This window comes from Phocoena phocoena, chromosome 12 (genome assembly GCF_963924675.1).
Source record: "Phocoena phocoena chromosome 12, mPhoPho1.1, whole genome shotgun sequence".
Taxonomy (NCBI): domain Eukaryota; kingdom Metazoa; phylum Chordata; class Mammalia; order Artiodactyla; family Phocoenidae; genus Phocoena; species Phocoena phocoena.
The window spans coordinates 47,501,035-47,528,701 of NC_089230.1; the positions used below are offsets into that span (position 1 = coordinate 47,501,035).

Genomic DNA, 27,667 nt, shown 5'->3' on the forward strand with positions numbered 1-27,667 from the left:
TTCCCATTCCTCCTCTGGCTCCAAACACTATCTGCCTTTCTCCACTCTGCTCTTTGCCCCAGAAAATTGACTTCTCTGAACTGCCTGGGTGGTCTCTTTGCCTCTGGTTTCTAGTTGGGTTCAGCAAGGAGAGGGCCTGAGACTGGAGGGAGGGAGAGAGTGAGTCAGGATGCTTCTTCCCTGTGGGGTTTCTCACACTGGCAGCAGCCCTTCGAGGATGGTCACAGCTCCTGTCAGGCAGCCAGTGCTCTCCACCAGCGTTTCTGTCCCGATTCAGGTACCCACTCTCTCATCTTGCCCCTTCAGGCCTTGGGGTGGGACAGAGCCTGCCCTACCTGATTCCCTCTCATTCCTAGCCCAGGGGACCACACTAGGCCTTGTGGCTTTCCTGCACCCTGCCTACTTCTTTGTAAATTGTCCCTTTATTAAATTCCCTTCAAATTATCATACTTTGAGGATGCCACGTGTTTCCTGCTGGTACCCTGACTCATTAAGGGTGTATATACTGACTTCTTAGCAACACACAGCAAAGTTGACTGGTTCCAGAGGGACTGACCTCTGACCTCTGACCTCAGCTTTAATAGCAATGTGTTCTACACCAGTATGGTTCCCAAATGTGGGTGTGCTTCACAATCACATGGGGAGGCTGTGAAAATTCAGGTTCCTGTCCCCCGCCACCTACTGACTTAGGGGTGCTCAGGACAGCTATAAGGCCCTTGTGATGACTGACCGTTTGTAGTTCACTAGACCTGGAATATGATGAGTCATAGCACCCCAAACCCCAGTGGCCTTCTGAACAGATAACTGTTTACAGACCTCTGTCTTGTGCCACGTTCAACTGTTACCTAGCAGGGAGTGAGTGAGTGACATACCCGATAGTTGTAAATAAGAATTTTCCTATAAAATACAATTTAATGAGAAAGAAAAGAAAACCTGAGAGAGGGGAATAACTGCTCTTTCAACACCTGTTAACAGCAGTTCTGATGCACTGGCAGGAGTGGCCAGCCTCCTCCTGGCTCACTGTGCAAGATTTGGAAGAGACGAGACAGTTTCCTGTTAACCAAGGGGGAAGCTCAGTGTCTGTTTTGCCATGGAGTTCCTCACCATCATCTGTTAAGAAGAAGAATCTTATTGGTAACCAAAGTGTCACTCAAGATATGAAATGTAATTAGCTAAATACTGGAAACTGTTCTCCTGCCCAAAAAATTTTTTGGACTTATTTCAAGTCCTGTTTTCAAATAAACACCTTCAGTAGAGCCCTTGTCTAGGCTCACGGAATGCTTCGTTCATCTCCGTCAGTGACCATGCTCTGAAAAAGCATCAGTAGTCACTCTTCTGAGGGAAAATTGAGACTGGGGCTCAAGACCCTGAATGAAACTGGGTAAGCTGTCCAAAAGACATGAGTTCAAATTCCGCTTGCACTAAGAGGTCAGGTCCATTTCTCCTGATCAGGATGTGGGGCATATGAGGTTCTTAGGGAGTGTTACTCCCTGTTCCACATCCCCACCAGAACTCTGTTATCGTCTAAATGAATTCACATCGGGCTTCCCTGGTGGCACAGTGGTTGAGAGTCCGCCTGCCGATGCAGGGGACAGGGGTTCGTGCCCCGGTCCAGGAAGATCCCACATGCCGCGGAGCGGCTGGGCCCGTGAGCCATGGCTGCTGAGCCTGCGCGTCCAGAGCCTGTGCTCCGCAATGGGAGAGGCCACAACAGTGAGAGACCAGCGTACGGCAAAAAAAAAAAAAAAAAAAAAAAAAAAAAAAAAAGACACATAAAAGAATTCACATCCCTGTGGGAGGGAGGGAGACGCAAGAGGGAAGACATATGGGAACATATGTATATGTATAGCTGATTCACTTTGTTATAAAGCAGAAACTAACACACCATTGTAAAGCAATTATACCCCAATAAAGATGTTTAAAAAAAAAAAAAAAAAAAGAATTCACATCCCTTATCTCAGGGCAGAGTTACAAAGATACTGTAAAGTTATTTGGAAAGTGAATTCTGCTGAGTCAGTGGGGCAGACCCCGGGTGCCTCTAGCTACCCAGCAGTGGATATTGCGAAATTGTAAGAGAGACCTTCTCATTCCCAAGTTAGTAGTAATTCATCTCACTCAGCCATGAGCCAGGACACGTAGCAGTTCTGTCTTCCCAAAAGGCCGAGTGAGGGTCACTCTGCTGAGGGCTAGTTGCTGGAGGACAGTAAACTATCTGTTATATAATGTTTTGCCATTTCATTCATTTTAAGCCTTTTCCTTTTAATGGTTTGATGAAGTGCTTTTAGCTGATGGGTTGTGGACGTTAAGATAAAGGGTCATCTTGGATGGAATAACCTAGGAATAGAGATCCTCAGAGCTGGGCCTGAGGAAGAATCCAGGTAGAAATTACTGAGGTGTGTCCCCCGCCTCAAGCCAACCCCTCGCCTACTCAGGGTTAGCTTTCAGAGCCATCTAGATTGATTTGCCCTGGAAAGAGAGAGGTGGTTCTTAATGGCCCCCGGGGTTACTTTGACCAGCCTCAAGGAGCCAGAAGTCACGAGCTTATGCAGTTGTGTTTCACCTCTGAACACAAAGTGCTCAGAGAGGAGAACGTTTGGTCAGACTTTGTGTTTTCAACAGTCTAACTAAATTAGATGCTGGCGCTAGGGACCCTAGGAACTGTGCTGGTGTCCTAGAGGGTAGGCTACAGGCAGGGGGCAGAGTGCGATGGCCAGTTTACAGGTAGACCCCTCACCTCCTACTCCACCCCATTCCACTTTGCCCTTCCTTTGACCCCATATCCATGGGGTCTTCAGGTACCCTGAGAGCCATTGTAGGCTCAGAAGAAGACAAGCGGAAAAGGCTAGGAAGAGCAGAAAAACACTTTAGAGGAGCTGCTGCAAGAGACACAGCTCCTAGTGCCAGCCCTGCTCCACCACCCACAATGCCTTTCCTTCACACAGCCTACATTTTTTTTCACTTCAATTTTTTGGTAGCCTACAATTCGATCATTTTCATTCGAGGTTATAAGTGACCTTTAAAATAAGGCAGTTGTTTCAGAGGAGGTTGATGACTCATTAAACAGTTAGTGACATGTGTGTGAATTAATTCGATCAGATTGTTCAGCCAGGGGGAAGGGGCCTGTGACTGGAAAGATGGGGGCACCTTGGGAAGGGGGCCCAGGTGGGATGTGAGGTGACAGGAATCCAATAGGAGGACTAGAAAGGGGACAGTTGTAGGAGTGAGGAGAGGATTAGGGAGGAAAACTGCAACCACAGGGACTCGCTCCTAAGACCCAGAAGTCAGGCAGCGGTGGTTTTCTTCTGCATAAGGCTGGTTTGGTGGGGCAGCCTGGTCCCTAACACCACCAGCCGTGGCATCTATCCTGTGGAAGGTTGCCAGACTTAGCAAATTTTAAAAATACACAGTGCTTGATTAAATTTGAATTTCAGATAAACAACGAATAATTTTTTAGTGTATGTCCTAAATTGTTTATCCAAAATTTAAATTTAACTGGGTGTCCTGAATTTTATCTGTCAGCTCTCAGAATGGCTGAGCACCTGACATTTGGCAGTTCTGTGAGAAAGATGCTGTGGTGGGGAAGCTGAGGCTAAGAGGGGTTGTGGTTTACAGCCTCTCAGGTGGTATAAAAGCCTCCAAAGCTGGTGCTCCTAAGCCCTGGACCATCATCCATGGCAGGCTTACGGACCCACTTTGGGCCATCTGACATTTATGTTGGGGTAGCAGTAAGAACCCTAGAGGGAGGTGAGGCCAGCTCCACCATAAGAGGCCCTTCCAAAAGGCTCAGAGGGCTGGGAGGCTGCAGCAGGCCAACACAGACTCCAGAAGGTGAAGCCCCAGGTGGGGTCAGGGTGGAGGGCTGGGAGGGACAGAAGAGCCATCTGGTCTACCTTCTTCATTTTATGAGGAAGCTGAGGGCTATCAAGGCAAAGTGACGACTCAAGTCACGGAATATCAGTGAAACCTGTGGGAGAATCAAGTTTCTTAAGTCCTCACGGAGTTCTTTCCACTACATGGTGCTGACAGAGCAGATTCTTAGTCAAGCCTCCAAGTTTCCACACAGCACTACTTTGTATACAGTACCCACTTAGGCTAACCTTGTAGGAAAGACCCTGTTCTGCTTATGAGTCACCACCCTCTTTTTCTTTTCTGTTGGTGTAAAAACCACGTTGGTAGCCCCTTATTACCAAGAGGCTGGGTGATATTTTATGTCCCAGTTAACAAAGACCAGGGACCAAGAGATGCAGGTTTTGCCATTCATTTCTTTAGATGCTATTTGGGGCAGTTATGCATGTTTCCAAAATTTGGCTACTCAGTAGAATGAAAGAAAAACATGCAGCTATGCTTGCTTCTGGCTTTAGGATATACATTGGTGGTTTTGCAGTATAGTATTCCATCCCTATTTAAGACAGTAACATGATAGGAGAATAGTCAGCAGCAGTCTGCAGAGAGCTCCCAGAGCCCTCTGTGGTCCCCAGTTGGGCAGAAATGAATGCTTAGGGTAGAGTGAAGGAGGGAGGGACGCTCCTGAGGTGGAGAAAAGCAATGCCCCCAGTTCCTCCAGGGACTGAATTTTATGGTAACAGAAGGTGTGGATGTTCCCCAAAGCCTGACTCTGCCCTGTTTTTTTTCTGAATCCTTAAGCATGGTCTTCTTATATTTTCAGGACCATGATGCCTCTTCCTGGCTTTTCAACATTTGAGAATGACATGTTCTTTTTAAGTTGACTTGGTTTACTTTAGCAGCTTTTGATGTAAACTGTGGATTTGAGGATAAGAATACTTCAGTGAACCAGTAGCTGTGTCTACGCTATCTTGTCCCCTCAGTGAATTAGCACGTGGGAAACTATTTAGAGGGGAGAAGGTCATTTATGGGAAAGAAGACTCTTTTCTTCTTCTCTATTCACGTGGTTTTCTCCGTTCCTGACATGATGGATATTTGTGGTGTTTTCTTGGAAAGCAAATTATCCCACATAAACGTACCATGGCTTCTTTGGGAAGCTGAAATTCCACAAGCTCTTCCACAGATTATTTCTTCAGGTAATTCTACATTTGCACTGTTTGCTGCAGAAATGCAATAATCCTAGGCAAGTTGTTTCTGTGCTATCTCAGGAGTGATAATATTAAACATTTGCAAGCCCAAGTCACAGGCAAAGGCACCTGTTACTTGGATTCTTGTATTACTTCCCTTATATTGCCCTGTATTACCCACCCCTTAGGAATCACTGACTGGAAGCATTATGAAGTGATTACGTCCTTCCCTGATATTAACAATAATTATACTTGACTCTTCACAAATTGGAGAATGTGAAACTAAAAAGCTGAAAATACATGATGAGTGAAGCTGGCTGGGATCTGATCAGCTTTGTAATTTGTGGTCCTCAATTCACAGTAGCTTGAGAATAAGAAAACCTCTTATACATTTATCAGTGATATCTATTGACTTCAAAAAGAATGGTCGTTAGGGTGAAACCTCCCTTCCAGACTCAAGCCATAAAAGTGGCATAGTTCAAAAAAAAAGTTTAATGAAGCCCAAATATTTGAAGCGATTGAATTAATAGTTTTAAAAGAGCCAGATAAGTGTGTACCCCTGAAAGGAAATCTATTTAGAAAATTAAAAAAAAAAAAAAAAAACCCTACCAGTTAGCCAAGAAGAGTACTCAGAGGATGAAATGGCAGCATGCCCTTGGAACTCCAAAGGTCACTGGGGAGATGCTGTTTTGAGGCAGATTAGAGGATCCTGGGAACAGTTCTGAAAGAGGGTGGACCCTTTCTCTAGAGAAAAGTGGGCAAACAGCTAAGCTGCTTAGTTTCCATTTTTGTCACTTAGAAGAACTTCAGCTGAATTCTGGTCATCTTCTGGTCCCACATTTTCCCAGCAAGAAAAGCATGCACGGTTGGGAATTGTAGGCGTTTTAGCCAGATTCTTTAAGACGCACTCTGCATCCATCCTGGTAAATAGTGCTTAAGTATTGCATTGTTAACTTGGCACGTGTATACAGCTCATCTGCCAACTGCACTGCAAATGTCTTGAAGACCAAGATGGTATCTGATACTTCTCTGTTCTCTTCTTTAGCACCTGACCAGCACCTTGCACACTGTTCAGTCACCTGTTACACAGAGATCTTCCCCTGGTGCCCAACAAATTCATGCCAGTCATCGTGGGGACTGAGATGGGGCAGAGCCCTTTTTCCCAAAGGCTGTGCTCATGTGTAGGCTGCCTACAGAACACTCATATGTATGTCTAACACCAGTGGAAGTGAGAGGAAGGAGTAATCCAAACATGGTGCACAACCCAGGCACCGTTTTTGTTTGTCACCAGTCTCAGATGCACTTGCTATTTTTGTAATTGGCCCATGATTTTCTAGTATGATCTGGACCACTGGAGAGGCCCCTCAGTTTTCTGAAAATTCGTAGAGTGAATGATACGTTTCCAGATAAGTCTTAGGTGGCTGGTATGGAAGTTCTGATGAATTTTGGTATTCATTTTCCCAGCCAACAAATTTCTCTCCCTATAAATATTTGTTCAGGTAAACTGCACGTCATAAGACTTTCCACGTGTTCTACTTCAGGGAGACTAGGCAGGTGTAACAGGAAAACTGGGGAACCCACCTGAAAAGCCATCTGATCCTACAGAGCAGACGCTCCCACACCTGTGGCTGGGCATCTAGTCTTTTATGATGTGGGGTCTCATTATTTGCTGGCAGAGGTCTTCTTACTATCTGAGAAGCGTTAGGATAAAGTGCAAGGAAGTATAAGGTGATTAAGGATCGAACAGCAAACACTGAGATTTTTTAGATTAAAATTTTGAGCTGTTCTCTTTCCAAATCATGGAATTCAGGCATTTGCCATTCATACGTGTCTCTGCCGCAGCCCCCATGCTACCCCACCCTGTCCTCAGAAGATTTCAATAATAATAATCACTTGGTTTCCCACGAGAATAGTTGAGGCGAGAACTGCAGGCCTGGGCAAGGGAGGGTTAGATCTAAAGCTGGGTTTCCAGAAATTGAGGCAGAGCTTTGTGTCAACTGCAAAATAACCTATTCATTAGCAATTCTGCTGCATCATCCTTGGAACTTAAATTCCCATTTTCATCTTGGTGGGTATTTTCAGGAGTCAGTGAATGGTATTAACTTATGCTCTGGAAAAATGGGAGGATCCTGTGGCAGATTTAAGAAGCACGGTTGCAGTCAGTCTTTTCCATTTTAGATTATAGTAAACTCCTGCGTCAGGCTTGCTTTCTGTGAGTTTTCTTTTCCTCCCTTCATCACGTTCGTTATCCCTTGGGCGAGTTGTGTCTGTCCCTCCTGCTGCACTCCCCCGCACTACGTGCTGAGAAGCTCTCCTGCAGAGCCTCCAACCAGCTGGAGAGCCTTCTTTCTCCCATCCCCCTGTCTTTCCCACCCCGTGGTGAGACCCATGCCTAATTTTCAGCTCTTTCTGGGGTAGTGTGGCATTACTTGGAAGAAAATTAGAAAGCATTTTACACGGATTATTACAAATCATTAATTGAAGTGCCACGAAACCCAGGGAATTTATTCTCCCATTGATGTGTGCGTAACTCCTATTAACATTAATAAAGTTGTTTAGAATCAAAGAACAGGCAGGAACCCATAACAGAGGATCCATTTTGATCCTGCTTTACAGAGTGACTCATACCCACAGGGCATCAACAAGCATTTTAAATATAATTTTTACCACTCCTTTTTAAAAAGGAGAGCAATTACTGAGTATGTCATCACAGTAGGTTCACGTCCTTCACTGTGAAGGACAGTAGCTGTTGTGAGGTCCTGCCCCACCCGGCTTGGAAGTCCGTGTGAACGCAGGCAGGATCAGGGCGGGAGGCGTCCCTTGAGGCTGCCGCGCCTGCGCACTGCCGTGGGGGGAGCTGCCGGAGCAGTGGGAAGGGGACCGTGACCGCTGGCATCCGCAAGACAGAGAGAAGTATACAGAGATGTTTGCTTCACCTGAGCCGTTTGTGCCCTGCCCCAACTGTGCAGTTATTGATAAGTCCCATCAGTGAAATGGACCATTGAGGAGGGGGGGGTGGATTTTAGTCTAGATAATTGTAAAGCTTTTGAACGCTCCAGGGACCCCAAAGAATCTGAAGATGTAGAAACAAGTGGAAAGTACCTTTGACCTTTCAAGTAAAATGCAAACACTAGGAGTTAGAGCTGCACTTTCTCTCACAGTGAATGAATTTGTGCAGTGCGTATTTATTCACCTTCATAGCCAATAAAGGGACACTTCCAACGGGCCCCATTTTTAGGTCTGTGTGTCTCCCCTCACCCCTTTCAAGCTCCTTCTCTACCTCCTCTTCTATCATAGGGCATTAATTTGTACATGTGTTTTTAATGTTTGGAAAATGACTTCAATGTGGGTGACAGAGGAGAGATTTTCATAATTATGTCTGATTTGGACGAGAAGGTTGGTATCCTTTCAGTGTCCTGTGGTCTTTCTCAGAAATGTTAACTTTTATAACACTTAGATTAGCACTTGTTTGTTTTTAATGTTGCTTTTAAAAAATCATTTCCTAAAAGGCTTAGATGGCAAACTGTGAATTACTTTTATTAGGTTTTTGAAGTGCTAGTTATCATTGAATTATTTCCCTCAAGACTGGCAGCACCTCACCTAGTCTTGTCCTTGGAATGTTACTGAACCTTGCAAGAACTTTGAGTTCCTTCTGCTTTTGTCTGAGGTTGGGAAGCAGGTATTCATTTCTGAAATTGTTTATCTAGGTGTTCTGAGAAAGAATACGGAATATACCTTTAATCACTGAACCTCATTTCTAGCTCTTTATCTTTTCTTAAAGAATAAGTATAGAGTTTCCAAAAAATAAAAAATAAAAAACAGAAAGCAATGCTGGTTATAAACAGGTAGAATGCAGCTGGCACTGTGTAGATAAAAACAAGCCCAGAATTCTGTTCACTTATCCTTCACCACAGGACTGTGAACTGGGTCAGGATTATCCTTGTTTTACAAATGAGGCGGCTGGAGCTGGAGAGGTGAAGCCAGCCTTTCTCAGGGCCACAGATCCAGGGAGGGTTGAGAACAGGGCCTGCATGATTACTGCCCAGCCCTGCCTGCCTTTGGGTCTTGTTAGAGTTTGTTCCCAGAGACCAAATTTGACTCTCCAGTGCCTAACAGAGTTGCTTGGAGCATGACAGACACTCAGTAAATGGTTGGTGAATGAATATATTGACAGAGCCAATATATTGGCTGAAGTTGAAGATGTATAATATTACCCATTGCATAGGGTTACCGTGAGGACAAAATAAGATAGTAATATATACAAACATAACATATATATATATATATATATATATATATATACACATATATATGTTACACATATAACATGCTCAGTAAATGCTCTTTTCTCCTCTTTTGTCTTGGTTCGTTTAGACCACCCGCCTGTGGTTTTGCTACCAGGTGTGTATGTCTCTCCATTTATTTTGATATGATGCACAAAATGTAATACATTTTGTGATATGGTTGTATTACCATATCACATGCACGTGCGATTGAAAGAAATTTTTTTCACCAAATAATACTACATATGCTGCCTGTATTAGTTTGCTAGGCTGCCATAACAAAGTACCACAGTCTGAGTGGCTTAAACAACAGAAATTTATTTTTGCACAGTTCTGAAGGCTGGAAGTCTGACACATCAGTGTGTCAGCAGTGTTGATTTCTTCTGAGGTCTTTCTCGTTGGCTTTCAGATGCCGTCTTTTCCCCTAATCTCTTCGTCTTATGAGGACCCCAGTCATATTGGATTAGGGCCTTACCCTAGGACCTCATTTTAACTTAATTACCTCTTCAAAAGCCCTGTCTCCAGATACAGTCACATTCTGAGGTTGTACTGGGGGTTCGGATATCAACATATGGGAAAAGGGAGGCACATTTCAGTCCATATCAATGAATGCCTTTGATATTTTTCCCTTTTATTTCATTAAAGAAAATGCTGGTGACAACCAACTAAGTTGAATTTTCTGACCCCCTAAATTGATTACAGACCACAGAGTGAAAGGAACTACGGTGGTGAGTTGTGTTGGTTTACCAGGTTAGTGTGAAATTGGCACCAGCACTGGGACTGGCCGCTGATTGCAGAGACAGCCCTAGAAGCTCAAACACAAAAGGGAGCGTAAGGTCAGAGTGGGCAGCCTTCTGCAAATATACAGCAAGTTCCTTAGCTCGGGTCAACAAAAGTTTTCTGTAAGTGGCCAGACAGTAAGTATTTTTTGACTTTGCAGGCCATATGGTCTCCGTTGAGACAGCTCTGCTTTTGTATCATGGCAGCAGCCAGAGACAATACATGAACTAATGGGTGTGGCTGTGTTCCAATGCAACTTCATTTATAGACTCCGAGATCGGAATTTCTTAGAATTTTCACATGTCACGAAATATTCTTTAGGATTTTTTCCCCCCAGCCATTTAAAAATGTAAAAACCATTCTTAGTTCATGGGCTGTGCAAAAGCAGTCAAATCAGCCCACCGGCTGTAGCTTGCCTACCCTGCCCTTTCTGGTACAGCCAAGTCATCTAGCTGAAAGGCTCTCAAGGAATTGGCCTGGGTGATTTTTCCTCAGTCCATGTAAATTCTAAACTGATTATCATGCTTGACTCTTGTGATTTATCTATATTTCCAAATGGAAAATCTCTGTGGCCACTCATGATAAAAAATGACTTTACCTTTTAAAAATTTTTTATTGGAGTATAGTTGCTTTACAATGTTGTGTTAGTTTCAGGTGTACAGCAAAGTGAATCAGTTATACGTATACATATATCCACTCTTTTTTAGATTCTTTTCCCATATAGGTCATTACAGAGTACTGAGTGGAGTTCCCTGTGCTATACAGTAGGTCCTTATTGAAAAATGACTAGGTCCCTGGTGGCGCAGTGGTTGAGAGTCCTCCTGCCGATGCAGGGGACACGGGTTCGTTCCCCGGTCCGGGAGGATCCCACATGCCACGGAGCGGCTGGGCCCGTGCGCCATGGCCGCTGAGCCTGTGCGTCCGGAGCCTGTGCTCCGCAACGGGAGAGGCCACAACAGTGAGAGGCCCGCGTACGGCAAAAAAAAAAAAAAAAAAAGAATTTTAATACAGTCCAACTTAGTTTTTTCATTCATGGATAACACTTTCTTGTATTCTGTTTTTAAAAAAATCTTTACCTGTCACAAGATCTGAACGTATTCTTCGTTTTCTTCTGAAAGTTTTATTATTTTACCTTTCACATTTATTTCCACCATCCATCTGGAATTGACTTTCGCATGTAAAGTAGAGATTAAGAATCATTTTTTTCATATGGATGCGCAGTGTATTCATTTCCTAGGGCTACCGTAACAAGTACCACAAACTGGGTGGCCTAAAACAACAGAAATGTATCCTCTCATAGTTCTGGAGGCCAGAAGCCTGAAATCAAGGTGTGGGCAGGGTCGTGTTCCCTCTGAAGGCTCCAGGGAAGAATGGTTCCTTGCCTCTTCCTAACTTCTGGTTGTGGCTGGTAATCCTTGACATTCCTTGGCATAAGCTGCATTGTTCTGATCTCTGCCTCTGTTGTCACATGGGCTTCCCCTTGTGTTTCTCTGTGTCTAAACTTCCTTCTTCTTATAAGGACACTGGTCGTAATGGATTTAGGGCCCACCCTAATCCACTATAACCTCATTTTAACTAATTACATCTTCAGTGACCCTATTTCCAAATAATGTCACATTATGAGGTCCTGGGGGGTGTTAGGACTTCAATATATCTTTTGGGGGAACACAACCCACAGTACCCAGTGAACCCAGTGCCATTTATTGAACTTCAGTGTCATCTTTGTCATAAATCAGGTGATTATCTGTGTAGGTACATTTGGGGACCTTCTTTTTTGTTCTATTGGTCTAATTGTCTATGACACAGATACCACACTGTCTTAATTACTGTTATTTTATGAATCTTGGTATCTGATAGATGGGATCCTTGGATGTAGGTAAAATAGGTCCTTGGTAGAGAAAAGGTAGAGGCGTTAGTTCAGCCATGTTGCCACATGGAGAACCGTGGCTGGAAGAGGTATTGAGGACACGATGCAGATAATGGTTGGGATAGGGGTCTAGATCTGAGGTTTTCAGTGTTGAGAACATTAGGGTTCCCCAGAAGTGCCAGGTGGGCCAGGAGGATGGCCAAGGTGGTGGTGTTTTGAGTCCTTTCCTCCCTGAACCAGAGCTGTTCTGTTCCACTTTTATCTAGTATGTTGGAGTGTAGCATAAACATTAGAAATACACATGCACTCACATCTACGTGTGAATACACAAGATTCTTGTACTAAAAAATAGCTTAAAGACTACCAGACTAGATATTCTTTAACATTCCATTCAGCCCCAGGATTCTGGGATTTTAACATTGTAGCCAGCCCACACTCCAGGGCCTCTGCACACATCGTTATTAACCTTGATCTTGGCAGCATTGTGATACTGTGTGCATATCCCAGGCCTTCCCAGGAGCTACTGCAGAATGTCTGTTTGGAGGGTCTTGAGCGTGGTAATCAGGTTGGAAGGGAGCTCAGGGACTTGTCCAGCTGCATCATAGCAAAGCAGCGTTTTTATTCAGACTCTGGATTGCAAATCACTAGAAACAGCTTCATTTACAAGGAAAATCAGAAATAATTCAAGTACACTACAAAACAGAGTTTCTATTTTATTTTTACCTGATACCTAAGAGATGTGATCACCTGATAGAAACTCACTGCCAGGAAGAAAAGAAAGACATGCTTATTATAAATATATACTTCATTTTCATAAGTTTTATAGAACAGAATCTTTTTCCTCCTGACAGTCAACTAATTATTCCAATGGCATTTACTTCGTTTATGTCTTTCCCAAATAAACCCTCAGCCTAGAGGTTTAAACATAGCAATCATCGTCATTATCATAAATAATAATTATGTAATTATTAATATATTGCATATTAATGATGTATAATAAATTCTTATTTGAAGGAGGAGGAGAAGAAATTATATCACTACTACCCTTCCTGCTTGGGGTTGATGGAGACTGTGGGGAGCCCTAGAGCCCCATCCACCCCCTCCGACCACCCCTTTGCATGACTCAGCCCAACCACCATGCCAGTGAGCCCAAAATAAATACCTCAGAGCCGCCTCTTGGGCAGCTGAAGATAAGCTCATTTGCTGGTTTGGGCGTGCCTTGCTCCACCGTGAGCCTGAGTCCCCCTCATCCTGGCGACGGCTGATGAGAGAGGAGCGGTCAGCCCTTTCTAGTCCGACCTTTCTGCCCTCTCGTCCTGTGGTCAGTAACCCCTTTGTGCTGGCCGAGTGCTCTCCGTGCTCATCTCTTGGTCTACCCATCACTCTTCTCCTCTTTCCTTGCACTCTTTACTCCCGCTCCAGCAAATAAGAGAACAAACAACAACCACAGCCTTGCTTGAGTATCCCCAACTTGTGGTGGTGAAGCCAGAAGGACCAGGGCCCCTGTAGGCAGGGAAAGCAGATGGGCCAGTGATGCCTTCTTGGAGCGCCCCTCTCCCTCCCCCACGAGGGGTGAAGGCCACAGTCAGTCCTAAAGCAGGCTCGGTTTCCTAGGGAACTCTGTTTTCTGCTTCCCATCCTCCTCCCCTTGCGAATGGGCTTTGTTTGCACATTTGCTTGTTTGATGTGTTATCGCGCCATTTGGAACTCTTTAGTTTTGCAGACAATTGACTTTGGACTTGCAGGGGACGCTGTCACATGCGCAGCTTGCACCACACACTGCACAGGACAGGACAGCCGTAGCCACCGTAGGAGAGCTATGTAAGGGAGGGGAAGTCACCCTCCCTAGCCCCTGCCCCTGCCCCTCATTCCTTGCTTTTGAAAATAAGACAGCAGGGACTCACACAGCGGTTCCTTAACGGGTAGGCCCTGCAAGTGTGCTGGCTTTATCATCAGCCTGCACCGGCTGGAGGAAGACTTGGAAGCCCCATTACAGAACATAGGTCACAGAGGTGAACTGAAAAGGACAAAGTCCTCTGACTCAACAAAATGACGAGAAGTGGCTCCTCTGTGCGAAGCAGTGGGCCGGGCAATGTGACAGCGGTTCAGAGATTTAGGGTAAGCGCCTGCCCTCAAGGATCTGGCTCTTTCCTGTGAAGCAGACAGTGTGGTAAGGTCTATAGTAGACGTGTAAATGGTGAGATGAATTCCAGTGGAGGAAATCGGACAAGAAATTCAGGGAGGGATTCATATTCGAGTTGGGCTCGAGGGGCAGGTTGGGTCGCCATTCTTGCAGGTGGAGGTAAGGGTGCATGAGAGGAAAGAACAGGGCAGGTGAAGGCCAGGAGGAGAGACAGGTGCTGGAAACAGCAACTGCTTTCGGAAGGCTGGGTGTGAGGGAGGAAAAAGAAATGGGAGATAAGGCCAGGGTGGGTTTGGAATGGAGGTGGGTGGCTTTGAGCACAAAGCTGAAGAGTGTGAGTGTGTGTTAAGTCATTGGTTTTTCTAGCCATGTCACCACCCTGAGGTTCCTTGGGGGTGGCTCATAGGCACTGCAGGAGCAAAGGTCCAGAGCAGCTCCTTCCTTGCCCATGTTATATACTGGGGTATTGTCTTTCTTTTAAGAGGGTTCCCATTGGCCTGTGCCAGAGATCCATTCTCACTTATCTAGTCTCCATCAGTCTGCAAGTACTTACTGAGAGCCCTGTATGCCTAGCCCTGTACTCAGTTCTGCTGAAAGACGGTGGAAGATTTTGACCCAGTGGCATGGTAGTAAGAGCCACTCGGTCAGCAGCCTGAATTATAATTCCGTCTCTGCCACCCACTCATCATAAATCCTTAAGCAAGTCTCCTGGCCTCGCTGGAGCCAGTTTCTCACTGGCCTGTGAAGTGCAGGGCTGGGCTGGTAAGTTGTTCCCAGCCGAGACATTTTAGGACCAACATGATCAGTACTATAATCTAGAGTCTTCCTGTGTGTGGACAGAGTAGGAAAGAGAGAGACCAGAGGCAAAGAGGCCGCTTAAGAGGTGATGGCAAGAATTCCTGTGAGGTGTCTTAAGAGTCTGAGTGAGGCCTTTTACTTATTCATTCAACAAACGTAATACTCAGTGCCAGCCACTGAGCATTGGGAATATAGCAATGACCAAAACAAAGTCCCTGTCCTCAGGGTACTTTCTGTCTAGAGAGCAACAGTGGGACTGGAAACAAGGGTGATAGATCAAGAGATGTAGTTTGAAACTCATGACAAGGGTGATAGTTGGAGCTGTGGACGTATATGAGGTACCAGGGAAGAGAAAGCAAAAAGATCTGGAGGGAAAGAGAGACCTGAGGTGATGGAACCTCAGGAACATTCTGTGGAAAACCAACTAATGTTTACTCCATAATAGAAGATACATTCTGTATCAAGCCAACGCAACACACCCATCCCCCCAAAATATCCCATTGTTGAGAAGCTATGACACCAAAGAGAGAATGTCCATTTAGACACCCAGTTCTCCTTGACTATTGACTACATCACTCCTGTATATGAAGCAAAATTACATCAGAGCCATATATGGTTTTATATCATAACAGGTCTATTTGGTTTAGTCAGAAAGGTCTTTAATAAGTTAACAGTGATACGTAAAAGTGGTATGGGTGGCTGCCTAAGCTGTTAGTCCCTCAAATCTTTTCCCAAACCAGCTTGCTCCCTCTCTCTCCCTCTCTCTCCCTCCCTCCCTCTCTCTCCCTCCCTCCCTCCCTCCCCCTCCCTCCCCTCCCTCCCCCTCCCTCCCCCTCCCTCCCCCACCCTCCCTCTCCCTCCCCCTCCCTCCCTCTCCCTCCCCCTCCCTCCCTCTCTCTCCCTCTCTCCCTCTCTCCCCCTCTCTCCCTCTCTCTCCCTCTCTCTCCCTCTCTCTCCCTCCCACCACCCCTCCTTCTCCCAAAGTTATTGCAGTGGATCGAGAAGCAGATTCTGAGAGCCTCAAGCTTTTCCTTATTTACCCTTCAGTAATTACATATCACAGGTTGTTTTCCCTATTAGAGTCTGGGGCTGAGCAATTAGTCTCCCATTGTTTTTGCAGGAAATGACATCCATGTGACTTCTGCGGAAGCAACTGTTGACCATTCTGGTTAAAAGAATTTGGAAAACGTTCAGCACTTCCTCTGGTTGATCATTTAGACTGGCTGATTTAGAAAGCTTTTGGAAATGTGCAAAGCAAATAACGGTTGTCAGAACCGGAAATACTACTGGGTCAGTTCCTGAGCAAAATAGGCCTCTAAACTGTTGCTCTGGTCTCTTGATGCACTGACTTGTCTGGACTCTTCACTGCGTGGCTGACTGGTGCCGCGGCATTCTGTTCCTTTTATAATGCTTTATTAGGGATTGATTAGGCAGGATGTTTTCCCGCTGCAGACAATTGCCAACCCAACTTAAGGAGACCTGTACAATAAGAAACTTATTGGAAGTCTAGTAGCTCTGCAGACTTCAGGGTTGACTGAATGCAAACACCCCTACTCTCCTTCCCTGTGTTTTTTCTGTCTTTGCCCTCCTCTGTGGGCCAGCTTTATGCTTCAGTTGGAGCAAGATAGCTACGGAAGTCCTAGGCATCACATCCTACACAGCATTCAGAAGGAGGGAATTTCTCCCAGAAGAATGAGGAGAAGCTCCCAGCAAAACGTTCTGCACATCATGTTGGCCTGAAGAAGGTCATATGCCTATTCTTGAACCAGTCACTTGCATGAGGAACAGGTTTCCCTTGATCAGTGTGTCTCAAACTTCAGCATGCTCACAGATCACCGGAGGTCTTGTGAAACAGCTTCTGATTCAGTAGGTTTGGGGTGAGGCCTCAGAGCTGACATTTCTCAGAAGCTCCCACGTGATGCTGATGTTGCTGCTGGGCACCCTGCAAAGCCTTAGAGCACTCAGGCCCCCACCCCCCTACCTGGGAGTGCTGTCACTTTTTCTCAGGCACTGTGGCTGAAGGAACATGGGGCATCTGTTAAGGACGAAGGAAGAGGGAATGGCCCCATGCAGATGAAAACTGTATTAGAGATGCTCGTATCCAGTGCATAATGAGAATATTACCTTTAAACAGGAGCCACACGACGTCTATGATATGCATTAGAAGCAAAAAGTAAGTGCCATGCTAAGTGTTGTTGTGTGGGAGCACCTATGAACATCTTATTATGTACTCATGAGGATGTGTACATTGCAATTTTTGAAACAAAAGATTAAACAGTCATGCTGCCCTCTTCATTATCATTCAGCTATTTTAATTTAATACCATATACCTAGTGTGACTCAAAAGGAACAAATTCAAATGAAATAGATTTAAATGTCCCTAAGTATAAAAAGAGTGTGCCAAGTCCAGCCATTGTCCTCTGAGTAGCTATCTCATCTGTCTTAGTTACTGGGGAGGGAGGGTACACCCCGACTTGTCCTGCGAGTCACTTGACATGATGTCGGGCATGAAAAATGTTGCTTGCCAGTGTTGAATTTCTGCCGAAGCAAATGGTCACAGTGCCCTAATGCGTGGTTTTCAGTGGAGAAAATCATTATGCTCTCTTCATTGAAAAGGAAGAACTATTCTGTTATTTTTCTTGTGTTTTTTTTCTTGGCAAAAGACACACAGGAGTTCTGAGCTGCAGCAGTTTTGGAAAAAAGGCTGATAAGACCAAAGGACCAGTGTCCATCATGAGGCTGCTCCATCACAGACTCAGTGGGGCCCGGAGTGGAATATGCCACGAGGCGTTGACTAAACCCTTCTGGGATGGTCCCCTTGGAGGGGTTGCCATCTCCAATCTCATATGCAAAGACATCATTCAGGAGGGGAGGTGGAATTTCACTGCTCCATCAACTTGCCTACTCTGGAACCACAGCTTCACATCTTTGAGACCTGTGGGAAGGCAAAGCAACTCTTACTAACTGGCCTCACCTATGTGGGTCACCAAAGCACCCGTACTTAGGGGAATCACTGGCTATTCCTTGTCTTTGCAAAGGCCCTGACACTTTGAGAGATTCTCAGCTCCTCTGGACTAGCTGGGGAAAGCTTCTAGGCTCGAAGTTCCACTAAGGCAGGAATTGTGCTCATGTCACACAGATGCCCCATGTATGGGCGGAATGATTGAACAGTCAGTCTGTTCCAGGGAGATCTGTCGGTCAGCCACGCTGACCAAGCATTCACTCTCTAAGGAGAAATAAAAGAGGGGAACATTTTGTTGCCTAAACTCAGAACTTTACAATCTAAATATACAATGTTTTAGGCGTCCCATCTGCATATTGAGAACCTCATAGGCTGCCAGACAGAGGTGAAATAATATTAATATTAGCTGAGCCTGTGTTCTGCAAGCAAGACTGCACTATTATTCACTGATTGGTTCAAACAGTGCTGGCTGAATGTCTTCCTGCTGTGAGCTGTGAGGCAGGGCATTCTTCACCACCATGAGAGGAATAAAAAATGGGGAAAAAATAGGGCCTTCCCTTACAACTTAGAAGACTTACAACTTAAAAAGTAGGATATAATCAGTACATTTAAAGTATATCAAATAAAATATAATTTTTAAAAAGAGGGGTAAGATAATACCAAATTGGGAAAGTCCAGGTAGAAAGGGCTCAAGAAGATGAGAGTTACTCTAGGCCTTAAAATGGGGCTCGTGACCTGGAGTCCATGGATGGAATTCTGGGGGAGGGGGGTGTCTGTGAACTTGGATGGAGGAAAATTATCTATTTTCACTAACCCTTAATTGAAACCTAACATTTCATTCTGTTATGACAGTAGTATTAGCTATTTGTCACCAATAGTAATTCTAGGTATTTTCATATTACATTATAGTTACAGATACCCTGAAGTATCATTTATGCCCAACATTACTTGAAAACTACAGTAGTAATTAGACTTTTCCTGGGACTTATTTAAATATTAAGAGAAGCACATCAAAATTTTGTTATATATTTTGATAACTGAATATCAGTATACTTCTTTTGAGTCCTATGCATTTCATGTGTTAACTTCAAGAATTTAAAAACATTATTCTGAAAAACATGTCTCTAGACTGTTATGGACCAAAAAGGTAAAGAGCCCCGGGCTTAGAAAATGGTGAGGCCACCTACTGGCACTTATGGGACAGAAGACACTCAGAGAAGGGTCTGGAATGCCCACAGGCTGAGGCAGGACTGGTGGCTGCATTCTGCAGCGTCTGATGGGAAGATGTGGGGACAGAGCTAAGGCGAGTGGGAGGCCCAGGCTGATATACTGATAATTTCACAGGTAAACTTGTAGGTGGTGGGAAGCAGTAGAGGTGTTTCCGCTGAGGCTTTAAGTTGTGTTTAGGAAGAAGCAGGATTGGAAGAGAAGGAGCTGGAGGCTAGGAGATGGGTTTCTGCAGGGAGTGTAAAAATGAGTATGGAGAGAGGCGGTGAGTGCCAGAGTTGCCATGGGACGCGAAGGTCAGGCTCAGGCCAGGATTTGCAGGGCAGGTGAGCAAGGCCGGCTTAGGCTTCAGGCCTGCACGATCCAGAGAAGGATAATAGCTCCTCACCTTCCCCGCGTGATAACTGTGCCAGATGCTGTTTTAAGCCTTTCAATGTCATTTATATGTCACTAAATTTATATTAATGCTCATGACAACCGTGTGAGGTGAGTACAGTAATTCCTATTTTTCAGATAATAAAATGAAATCTAGAAAACAGAAGTGAGGGCCTCGCAGCCAGCAGGGGAGAATGGAGTGTATTGCTGAAAGAAAGAGGAAAGAGGAATTGGTTTGGGGGGTGGGGGGAAAGGTTATGGGTTCAGCTTTAGATATCTTTGCATTGTTCTCATATCTTCAATTATTTTAAAAGGCTAAAAATTCAAATAAAGTATTTATAAGCACAGTTTCTGGTTTATTTCATTGTCCAGATTGTTAATTTGTTTGTTATTAGTGAGTGCTGAGTCAATTTGTAAATTGGTTTCATCTTTCCTGTGAAAAACAAAGAGGAATCTGGCAGTAAGAGTGTGGTACATTGATGGGTGCCCAAAACAAGGAAGATGTTGTGGTTTCCAGAAGGGAAACACAATATATATTAAATTACTTCTGCCTAATGATGCATGTTTCCTTTTGTTGTGGTATTTTTCAGGACCAGTCCAGCAGCTGTATTAGAAGACATGTGGTATATATAAAGTTTGTGATCGTTGGGGGAAATTTTGGTAAGTGTCGCTGCATTTATTTCTGATACCTTGTGAAGTAAATGGTGCTCATAAAGGGAAACCATGGCCTTGTTCTGTGCATCTTTTAAACCTGTACTACACTTGACAAAATGGATTTTATAATTAAGTGTGACGTTCAACTGGTGTTTTCTGACAGTATGACATTTTTTTTGGTCATTGCTGATGTTATTAAGCAATATGGGGTTTTCTAAGATATAATAATAAGTCTAGATTTTAGGAAACCTTCCAGATACAGGATAAAGAATACCCTGGACCATTTAGCTTATGTTCTTAGCCACCCGTGGAATGTGAGAGTAATAAACTTGCAAACCAAAAGAATAAAAAAATGTTTTTAAGTTTCCAGAGCAGAGAGATCCTTCTTGTCTATATGTTGAAATGAGAGAGAAACAGGCAGTTAGCTGCTTGGGGAATGATGGGACATGAAAGGGAGTTCAGAATCCAGCATGCCTGGGACCCAGCCCACCAACCAGCATAACAGCGGCCTGAGACCAGGAACATTAAATTTAGCAAACACCCAGAAGACCTTGCTAGCAGTAGTCAAAAAGGACAGGAGACTTGGGTTAAAACTCAAGTTCTACACTTACCGGTTGTTACATAACCTCTCTGAGCCTCAACCTCCTTGTCTGTAAAATGAGGCTTATAATGTTACCTACCTGAGAGTGTTGTGAGAATAAATCAAACTAGGTAGTGCTGGGGCACCATGAGTGCTCAATAAAGCAGTTATTCTTCTTTTTAAATTTTATTTTATTGAAGTATAGTTGATTTATATTTTAAATATAAATACAGTCAATATTTTATTGAAGTACAGTTGTGTTTATTTCTGCTGTACAACAAAGTGATTCATATATATATATATATATATATATATATATATATATATATACACACATATTCTTTTCCATTACGGTTTATCACAGGATATTGAATACAGTTCCCTGTGCTCTACAGTAGGACCTTGTTGTTGATCCAGTCTATATATACTGGTTTGCATCTGCTCACCCAGTCTCCCAATCCATCCCTCCCCCTTGGCAACCACAAGTCTGTTCTCTATGTCTGTGGAAAGCAGTTATTCTTGACAACAGAACACCCTTGTTTGGAAACTGGACATTTGCCATTGAGGTCAGGCCAGCAAAAGGTGTGAGAGTATCTTCCAGCAGGAGGGCCGCTGGGAAGGGGTTGGTCACACCCCATTTGCTATCACAGGGGGCATCACAGCTGGTCGCCACAGTGCCTCCTGCAGCGTCCACTGCATAGCAATGTCCCCGAGACCTTTGCCATCTTCTCTAACCCTCTCAACCCATTCTTAAACCAGCTTAGCTTATTTAACTTCCCTTCCTGCCATCTTTGCAGCCAGGTGCAATCACATTGTTTGAGCTTTGTTCGGTTTTGGAGTCAAAGTTATTTTGAACCAAAATAACGAGAAGAAAAAGAAGGGTCGGGAGGAGATGGTACCCTTGGTTTAGGCTTCAATTACCATGTTGAGGCTTTCATTTCAAAACCTTTCTTTGGAGTTTTTGTCTATGCTTATTATGCAGCCTTCACAGAGATCCAGTTATTGGAAGGAAATTTTTGAGCTTTGACCAAAAGAATTTGGCTTTGGGGTGAAGCCTTTACCTGTGGTTGGAGAGAATCAACCATATCGGCTGATGGTTAAGATCAGGTGTCTGGAGGTGACAACCCTCCAGTTGCAGGGGATCAAAGAGATGGACACGGCCTCAGGGGTTGTCTGGCCCAATCTCCCACTAAACAAAAAAGCCTTTTCTCCAGAATTCTTGACAGAGGGGAATCACATTCTCTCAAAGGTGGGGTTTGCTACTGCACAGAGGAGCTTTCTCCAATTAAAAAGCAATTCAGGGCACAGGGAAATTTAAGGGGGTGAGAAAATTGTTCTAGATCTTGATTGTAGTGATAGTTATACAACTGTAGGTTTTGTGAAAACTCACAGGACTATACAATAGAAAAGGAAAATGTTGCTGTAGTTAATTAAACCTTAATTTTTTTAATGGGAAAAAACGAGCAATTAGATACCTGGACAGTAGGTCAAATTGTTAAAGAGGGAAGGAGAGAGTAGGAGGGAGGAAAGAAAAGCAATCTAGTCCTTCTGTTGAGCTACAATATGTGGTCAAGGGAGCAAGGACTTGGTCTTCTTACTTCCTGTCATTTCAGTGTCTGGACAGTGACTGCCACCTAGAAAGCCTGTGATAAGTATTTATTGAATTGCTGACTTCCCTGAGTCACTCTGTAAGCAGATAGAGACAAGTGCACTCACTTCTCCACACACCAGCCCACCAGATATTTGAAGATGCTCTCCTTCCTCGTTCTTCTTCTCTGGGCTGAACTTACCATCTCCGTTCTTTGACTCTTTGTCTCCTGATGTTATATTCCTTTCCCTCCCCATCCGGCGCCTCTTCTTGAGGAAGCATAGGCTTTACCACTCCCTACACGAATGGCCCAGTGCTAGAAACGCAGCCCCCGAGGGGGTCTGGCCCGGGAGGCGTACGATGGGTGCTCGCTTCTGTAGATGGTGTTAACAGACACCAACCCTTATCCCCTTCCATACTGAGAGCCTGGTAACTGGATCGTGAAGGATTTCTTACCAGTAGTCTTCTAAGAATGGAGCTCCTGAAAGTAGGGAGGTTAGCAGTCCAAAAGATCGGGTGGCAGCAAATCTGTCCTCATAAATGTCTTAACTGAAATGAGGCCAGGCCCTGCCGCCACTAGTTTGAAACAGCAGTGGTGCTGTTTATAAATCTTTCGGGATAGTACTGTATTACAGATCCTGATTCTTCACTGTGAGTCATAGGAAGTTAGAAATTCTGAAAATTAAACTTGTAGGTGCCTTGAAAAATCTAGATTTTTTTTTCCTGGCCATGCCAGGGAGAGATATATAAATAGAGAGAGAGAGAGCAGTAGTTCTCAACCTGGGTTGTTTTTGTCCTCGCAGAGGACATTTGGCAATGTCTGAAGAAATTTTTGGTTGCCACATGGGACGGAGGGAGGGTGTGTGCTACTGGCATCTAGTGGGTGGAAGCTAGAGATACTGCTAAAGACCCTGAAATGCACAGGACACCCATCTCCACACACACACAGAAATGATCCAGCCCAAGGTGTCAATAGTGCTGAGGCTGTGAAACGGATATGGAAATAATAATAATAAAAATCAATGTCTAAAGTACTCATTATTTTGAAGGTTTAAAATTTTTAACATTTTGACATTTAATTAAATGTAAATATATAACTAGAAAACATAAAGAAGCTTGTTCAGAGAATCACAGAGCTGAAAGGGCCCCTGCATTACCACTGATTCCAAGCAAGATCTGATCTAAATGAATTCAGACAGATGGGTGTCTGCAGACTTACAGTGAGGACTGTCAACTAAAGCTAGAAGCAAGACTCACACAACTTGATCCCAGCATTCACACAAAAGACATTGTCTCGTATTTTAAATTTCAGCCCCAGCTTCTTCAGATGTGTTTGTCTTCAGATGACCTCTGAGATGAAACGGTATTTCAGTCTGGGCTAGTCCATCCTTTTGAATCAAGGGTGTGATGAAAATGTGCTTAGGGAGGAGAGAGATCTCATTACAGATGATTGAGATTGGGTATTTTGGTACACAGGACTGTTTATTTCCATCAATTTTCTAGTGACACTGCAATCTGGTTTAACCGGGAGCTGTTGAGAGCTTGTGTAGCCCAATATGGCCACATTTGCTGAAGCAGGGAGATTGAAGCAACATATGTCAAGTTGTGATATAGGACAATCCACTTGAAAAGATTTTAATTATAGGGCCTATTTCGGGAGGGTAACTGTGCTTTTTGTGAGGTATATTTTGGGATCCACTAACCCAGCTTCAAGGCCAGTAATATCTTCCCAGAAAGGGTGTGGTTGTGTGCTTGTGGACATAAATATTTTCTTACCAAAAGCTTTGGTATTTGGTATTTTCCTTTGACTTTACTCCCCTTCATTTTTCTTTTTCTGATAATCTTTCCTCTTGCAAGAATGCTATGAAAATGAGTTCTGAAAGCTGGAAGAAGAGAAGCATAAAAGATCTCATTTAGATGGCCGAGCCCGGAGATTCAGGGACTTTACATTATCAGTCTGCTGTTTTTAAGACGGATAGAATTTGGAGGAGTGTGCCAAAGGTAATAGTAAGCAGAGTCAAGGGAAACTATAAAAACACCATGTTGGGGCAACATATCTTAATGTAAAGATCTGTAGCAAAACTATACATTTATAGCTGCTTGTTTCCAGCACCCCCTCTCCAGCCCATGGGTAATTCTCCTGAGCTTGTTTCAGCGCTCTTCGCCTAATGACCTGGAGTGCGTATCTGCTTTCACTTTTGTTCAAGGTTTGTGCCTGTGCCCTGCTCTGCCTCTGGTGCGTCAGGTGGATCCCTGGGGGAGTGGGGAGCGGGGGCTTTCTGCCTAGCCCTCCAGGTGGCTCCCACACACTAACCTGTGTGAACCGAGGCTCCATTCTCCCCTTTGTCAGGGCATACGGGTCGCACGCAGCATCCCTGCCCAGCCTCTCAGATTCCCTTCCGTGAAAGCCACTGAAAGCTGCAAAGAACAGAGCAGTACGACACGTTGAAAGTCAGCTCTGTGCATGCTGGCCCTGCTCGGGCGTGCGTAAGAACAGAAGCACCACATTCTATAGCCTTGTACTCTTGGTCTTTGAAGTAATTCGCACAATCGTTTATCTCTTGCTCATGAAGAGCAGTGTTCTTCTCTTTCCAGGTTAGTTTTGGTGCCATCCTAAACCCGGTTCTTTGAAGCTGCTTTGAGGCTGCCCTCCCGCTTGTCTGCTCCAAGAGCCCACGTACTTAGAATTCACTCTAAAATGCACGCTGTTGTGTGGTTTTTACCTGCAGCAACACGTAAACCAGAATTTCCCGCTTGTGGAAGGGAAATGTTTTCAGAATAAGTAGCTGTTGTGTATTTTAGTACACGACTGGAGAGCTGACCCTGTGTAATACCTCCCACCTGCCATCCAGGTGGTGGGACCCACCCCCCCACAGCCCTGCCCCTAACTGACAGGCTGCCCGTGTGAATGCACGTTATGATACCATTTGTATAACCAGCTTAGGTTCGTAAGAAGCTGCTGCACACTTGCCCCTCCCAAGCCACCTCTTAGGTGGTGGAGCAGGTGTTATGCCCAGATGTACTCTGAGGCTCAGAGACTTTAGCCTGTGTCTCAGGCAGGGGGCGTTTGGGAGTGTGGGCATGTTTGTTGTCCTGCCCTCAAAGAGTAAGTCACTGTTGGCATGTTGGGGACAGGGGGTGGGGCAGGGATGGTAAATGTCCTGCCGCGTCTGGGACAGCCCTGCCGGGTGAAGAACTGTCCCTGGCACAGCATTCATCGCACTCTTACTCAGAAGCACTGCTCTGAGGTTGCATGGCTGCTATGCAACAGAGCCGGGCTCATACCCACTCCCTCTGAATCCAGGATCTTTATGTCTCTCTCCACATTAAAGGCATCACAGAAAATCCCCACTTCTTTGGGAGTGCTCACTGAAGTACAATTGAACTCAGAATGGCTGTTCCTCAGATTATGCCATTACTGCTGTACACACCAGAGCTCAGGTGTGGCACACTCCAGGGGAAACAGCCTCTCTGAGACCTCAGTGGCCCAGCCCACCAGCACCCTGTTCCTGCCGTTCCTCTAACAACGCCCAGTGCAGGTGGAGACAGAGAGTGCTATCTTTGGAAGAGATCAAAGAGGATGCTCCACCCAAAGCCTTTGATCCAATCTTACTGGCTTACAAACCATCCAGAGGGGCAATTAGGTATCAATCTCAGGAGTTTTTGATAAGATATCTTAGGCTTCATATCTGCCTGGTACACTTCTACAGCCTGTTGGAGCTTTGTTTAAAGTTTGGTTTTGATGTCAGCCAACAAAGAAGCCAGACAGTGGCTACATCAGTTTGAATGAGCACACATGAAATTTATTAAAGTGGTAAAAATAAAACCATGTTGAATGAAAAGGCACACAGTGAAGCTGACCTGAATATAAAGGTTGAAGGGATTATGAAAAGGGGAGGAAGCGACAGTATCTGATCTTTTCTCTTTTTTTCTTTTCTGTTTTTTTTTCCCCCTTTTTCCTTTTCCAGTTTCTATCTCAGTTTTTTATTTTGAAAATTTTCAAACCTACTGGTTTGAGAGAATGATAAGACAAATACCAATTGTTCTAAATTTGCCACATTCGCCTTTTTTATTCCCTCTGCCAGTTACATATATGTAACATATATGTAATATACAATATATATTATATATAGTATACATTATAGAAATTTTTGCTACACCAGTTGGAAGTTGCAAACACCTTGACACTTTAAATAGTTCACCATGTGTATTCTAAATCTAAGGACTTTCTTCTATATAACTACAATACTATTAGTTAGTAAGAAATTTAACAATAATTCCATAATATTATCTAATATCCAGTCCATATTCAAACTTTCCCAGTTGTCCCCGTGTGGTTGTGGTATAAAATGACTTACCTTCTGGGCTTGTCTGTTTCTTCACAGTGTTTTTTAACTTGCTCCCCACTTCCTAAAAATTGTTAGATCTATAGGCTTGTTATTAGATGCAGGTTAAGCCTCTTTCGATAAGAATACTTCATAGGTAGTATTGCATGCTTGATATTACATCACACCAGGAGGCAGATGATGTCACCTTGTCCCACCATCCACAGTGCTAAGTTTGATCTCACAGATCAGGTGGTAACCAGACCTCACCAGTGTCCAGATATACTCTGAGTCAGTAAGGCATCTATGGGCTGGTACCTGGGTCCTTTGTCAACATCCTGTCCCCCACCCACCCTCAATCCAGTGCTTTGAGTATCGATGAATAATCCTCACCTACAGCAGTTATTACACTGGGATAGTGTCTGATATTTTTCACACTTTGCTTTCACTCCCTCAGTTCTTTATAGTGAATGATCTAGGGCTTCATATCTTTCAGTGATGATTTTTAAGCCACTTCCTTGGTAGTCAGCTGTCTTTTGCTGTGATAATAGATTATGCTAAACATTTTTTTTTTTTTTTTGCGGTACGCGGGCCTCTCACTGTTGTGGCCTCTCCCTTTGTGGAGCACAAGCTCCGGACGTGCAGGCTCAGCGGCCATGGCTCACGGGCCCAGTTGCTCCGCGGCATGTGGGATCCTCCTGGACTGGGACACGAACCCGTGTCCCCTGCATCAGCAGGCGGACTCTCAACCACTGCGCCACCAGGGAAGCCCCTATGCTAAACATTTTTATTTCTCACCTTCAGAATAAGAAGGAGTAACTTTAGCAGAGCATTTACTACATACCAGGACCACACTGACTCCTTACCTATGGAACTCCTTTCACTTTCTTCTCTCACAACAGCTCAGACTAGCAAGCGAAGTGACTTGCTCTGGGTCACCCAGCTCCCAATGTGGAGCCAACATCAAGCAGATCTGTCAGGCTTAGAGCCAGGGTTTTCAACTCATTCGTGTTCCCTCCGACCTCCAACCCTGACTGTATCACCCACCGTACAGT

General features: G+C 44.5%; 1 protein-coding gene across 1 annotated transcript in view; it reads left to right on the forward strand.

The window, feature by feature from the left end:
- The window catches only part of FYN (FYN proto-oncogene, Src family tyrosine kinase), a 149,328-nt gene that overhangs the window by 12,136 nt on the left and 109,525 nt on the right, over positions 1-27,667 (forward strand). Inside the window, exon 2 of the mRNA XM_065888694.1 lies at positions 20,056-20,125. The gene's annotated coding sequence lies outside the window, so the exon portion shown is untranslated. The remainder of the gene's footprint in view (positions 1-20,055; positions 20,126-27,667) is intronic.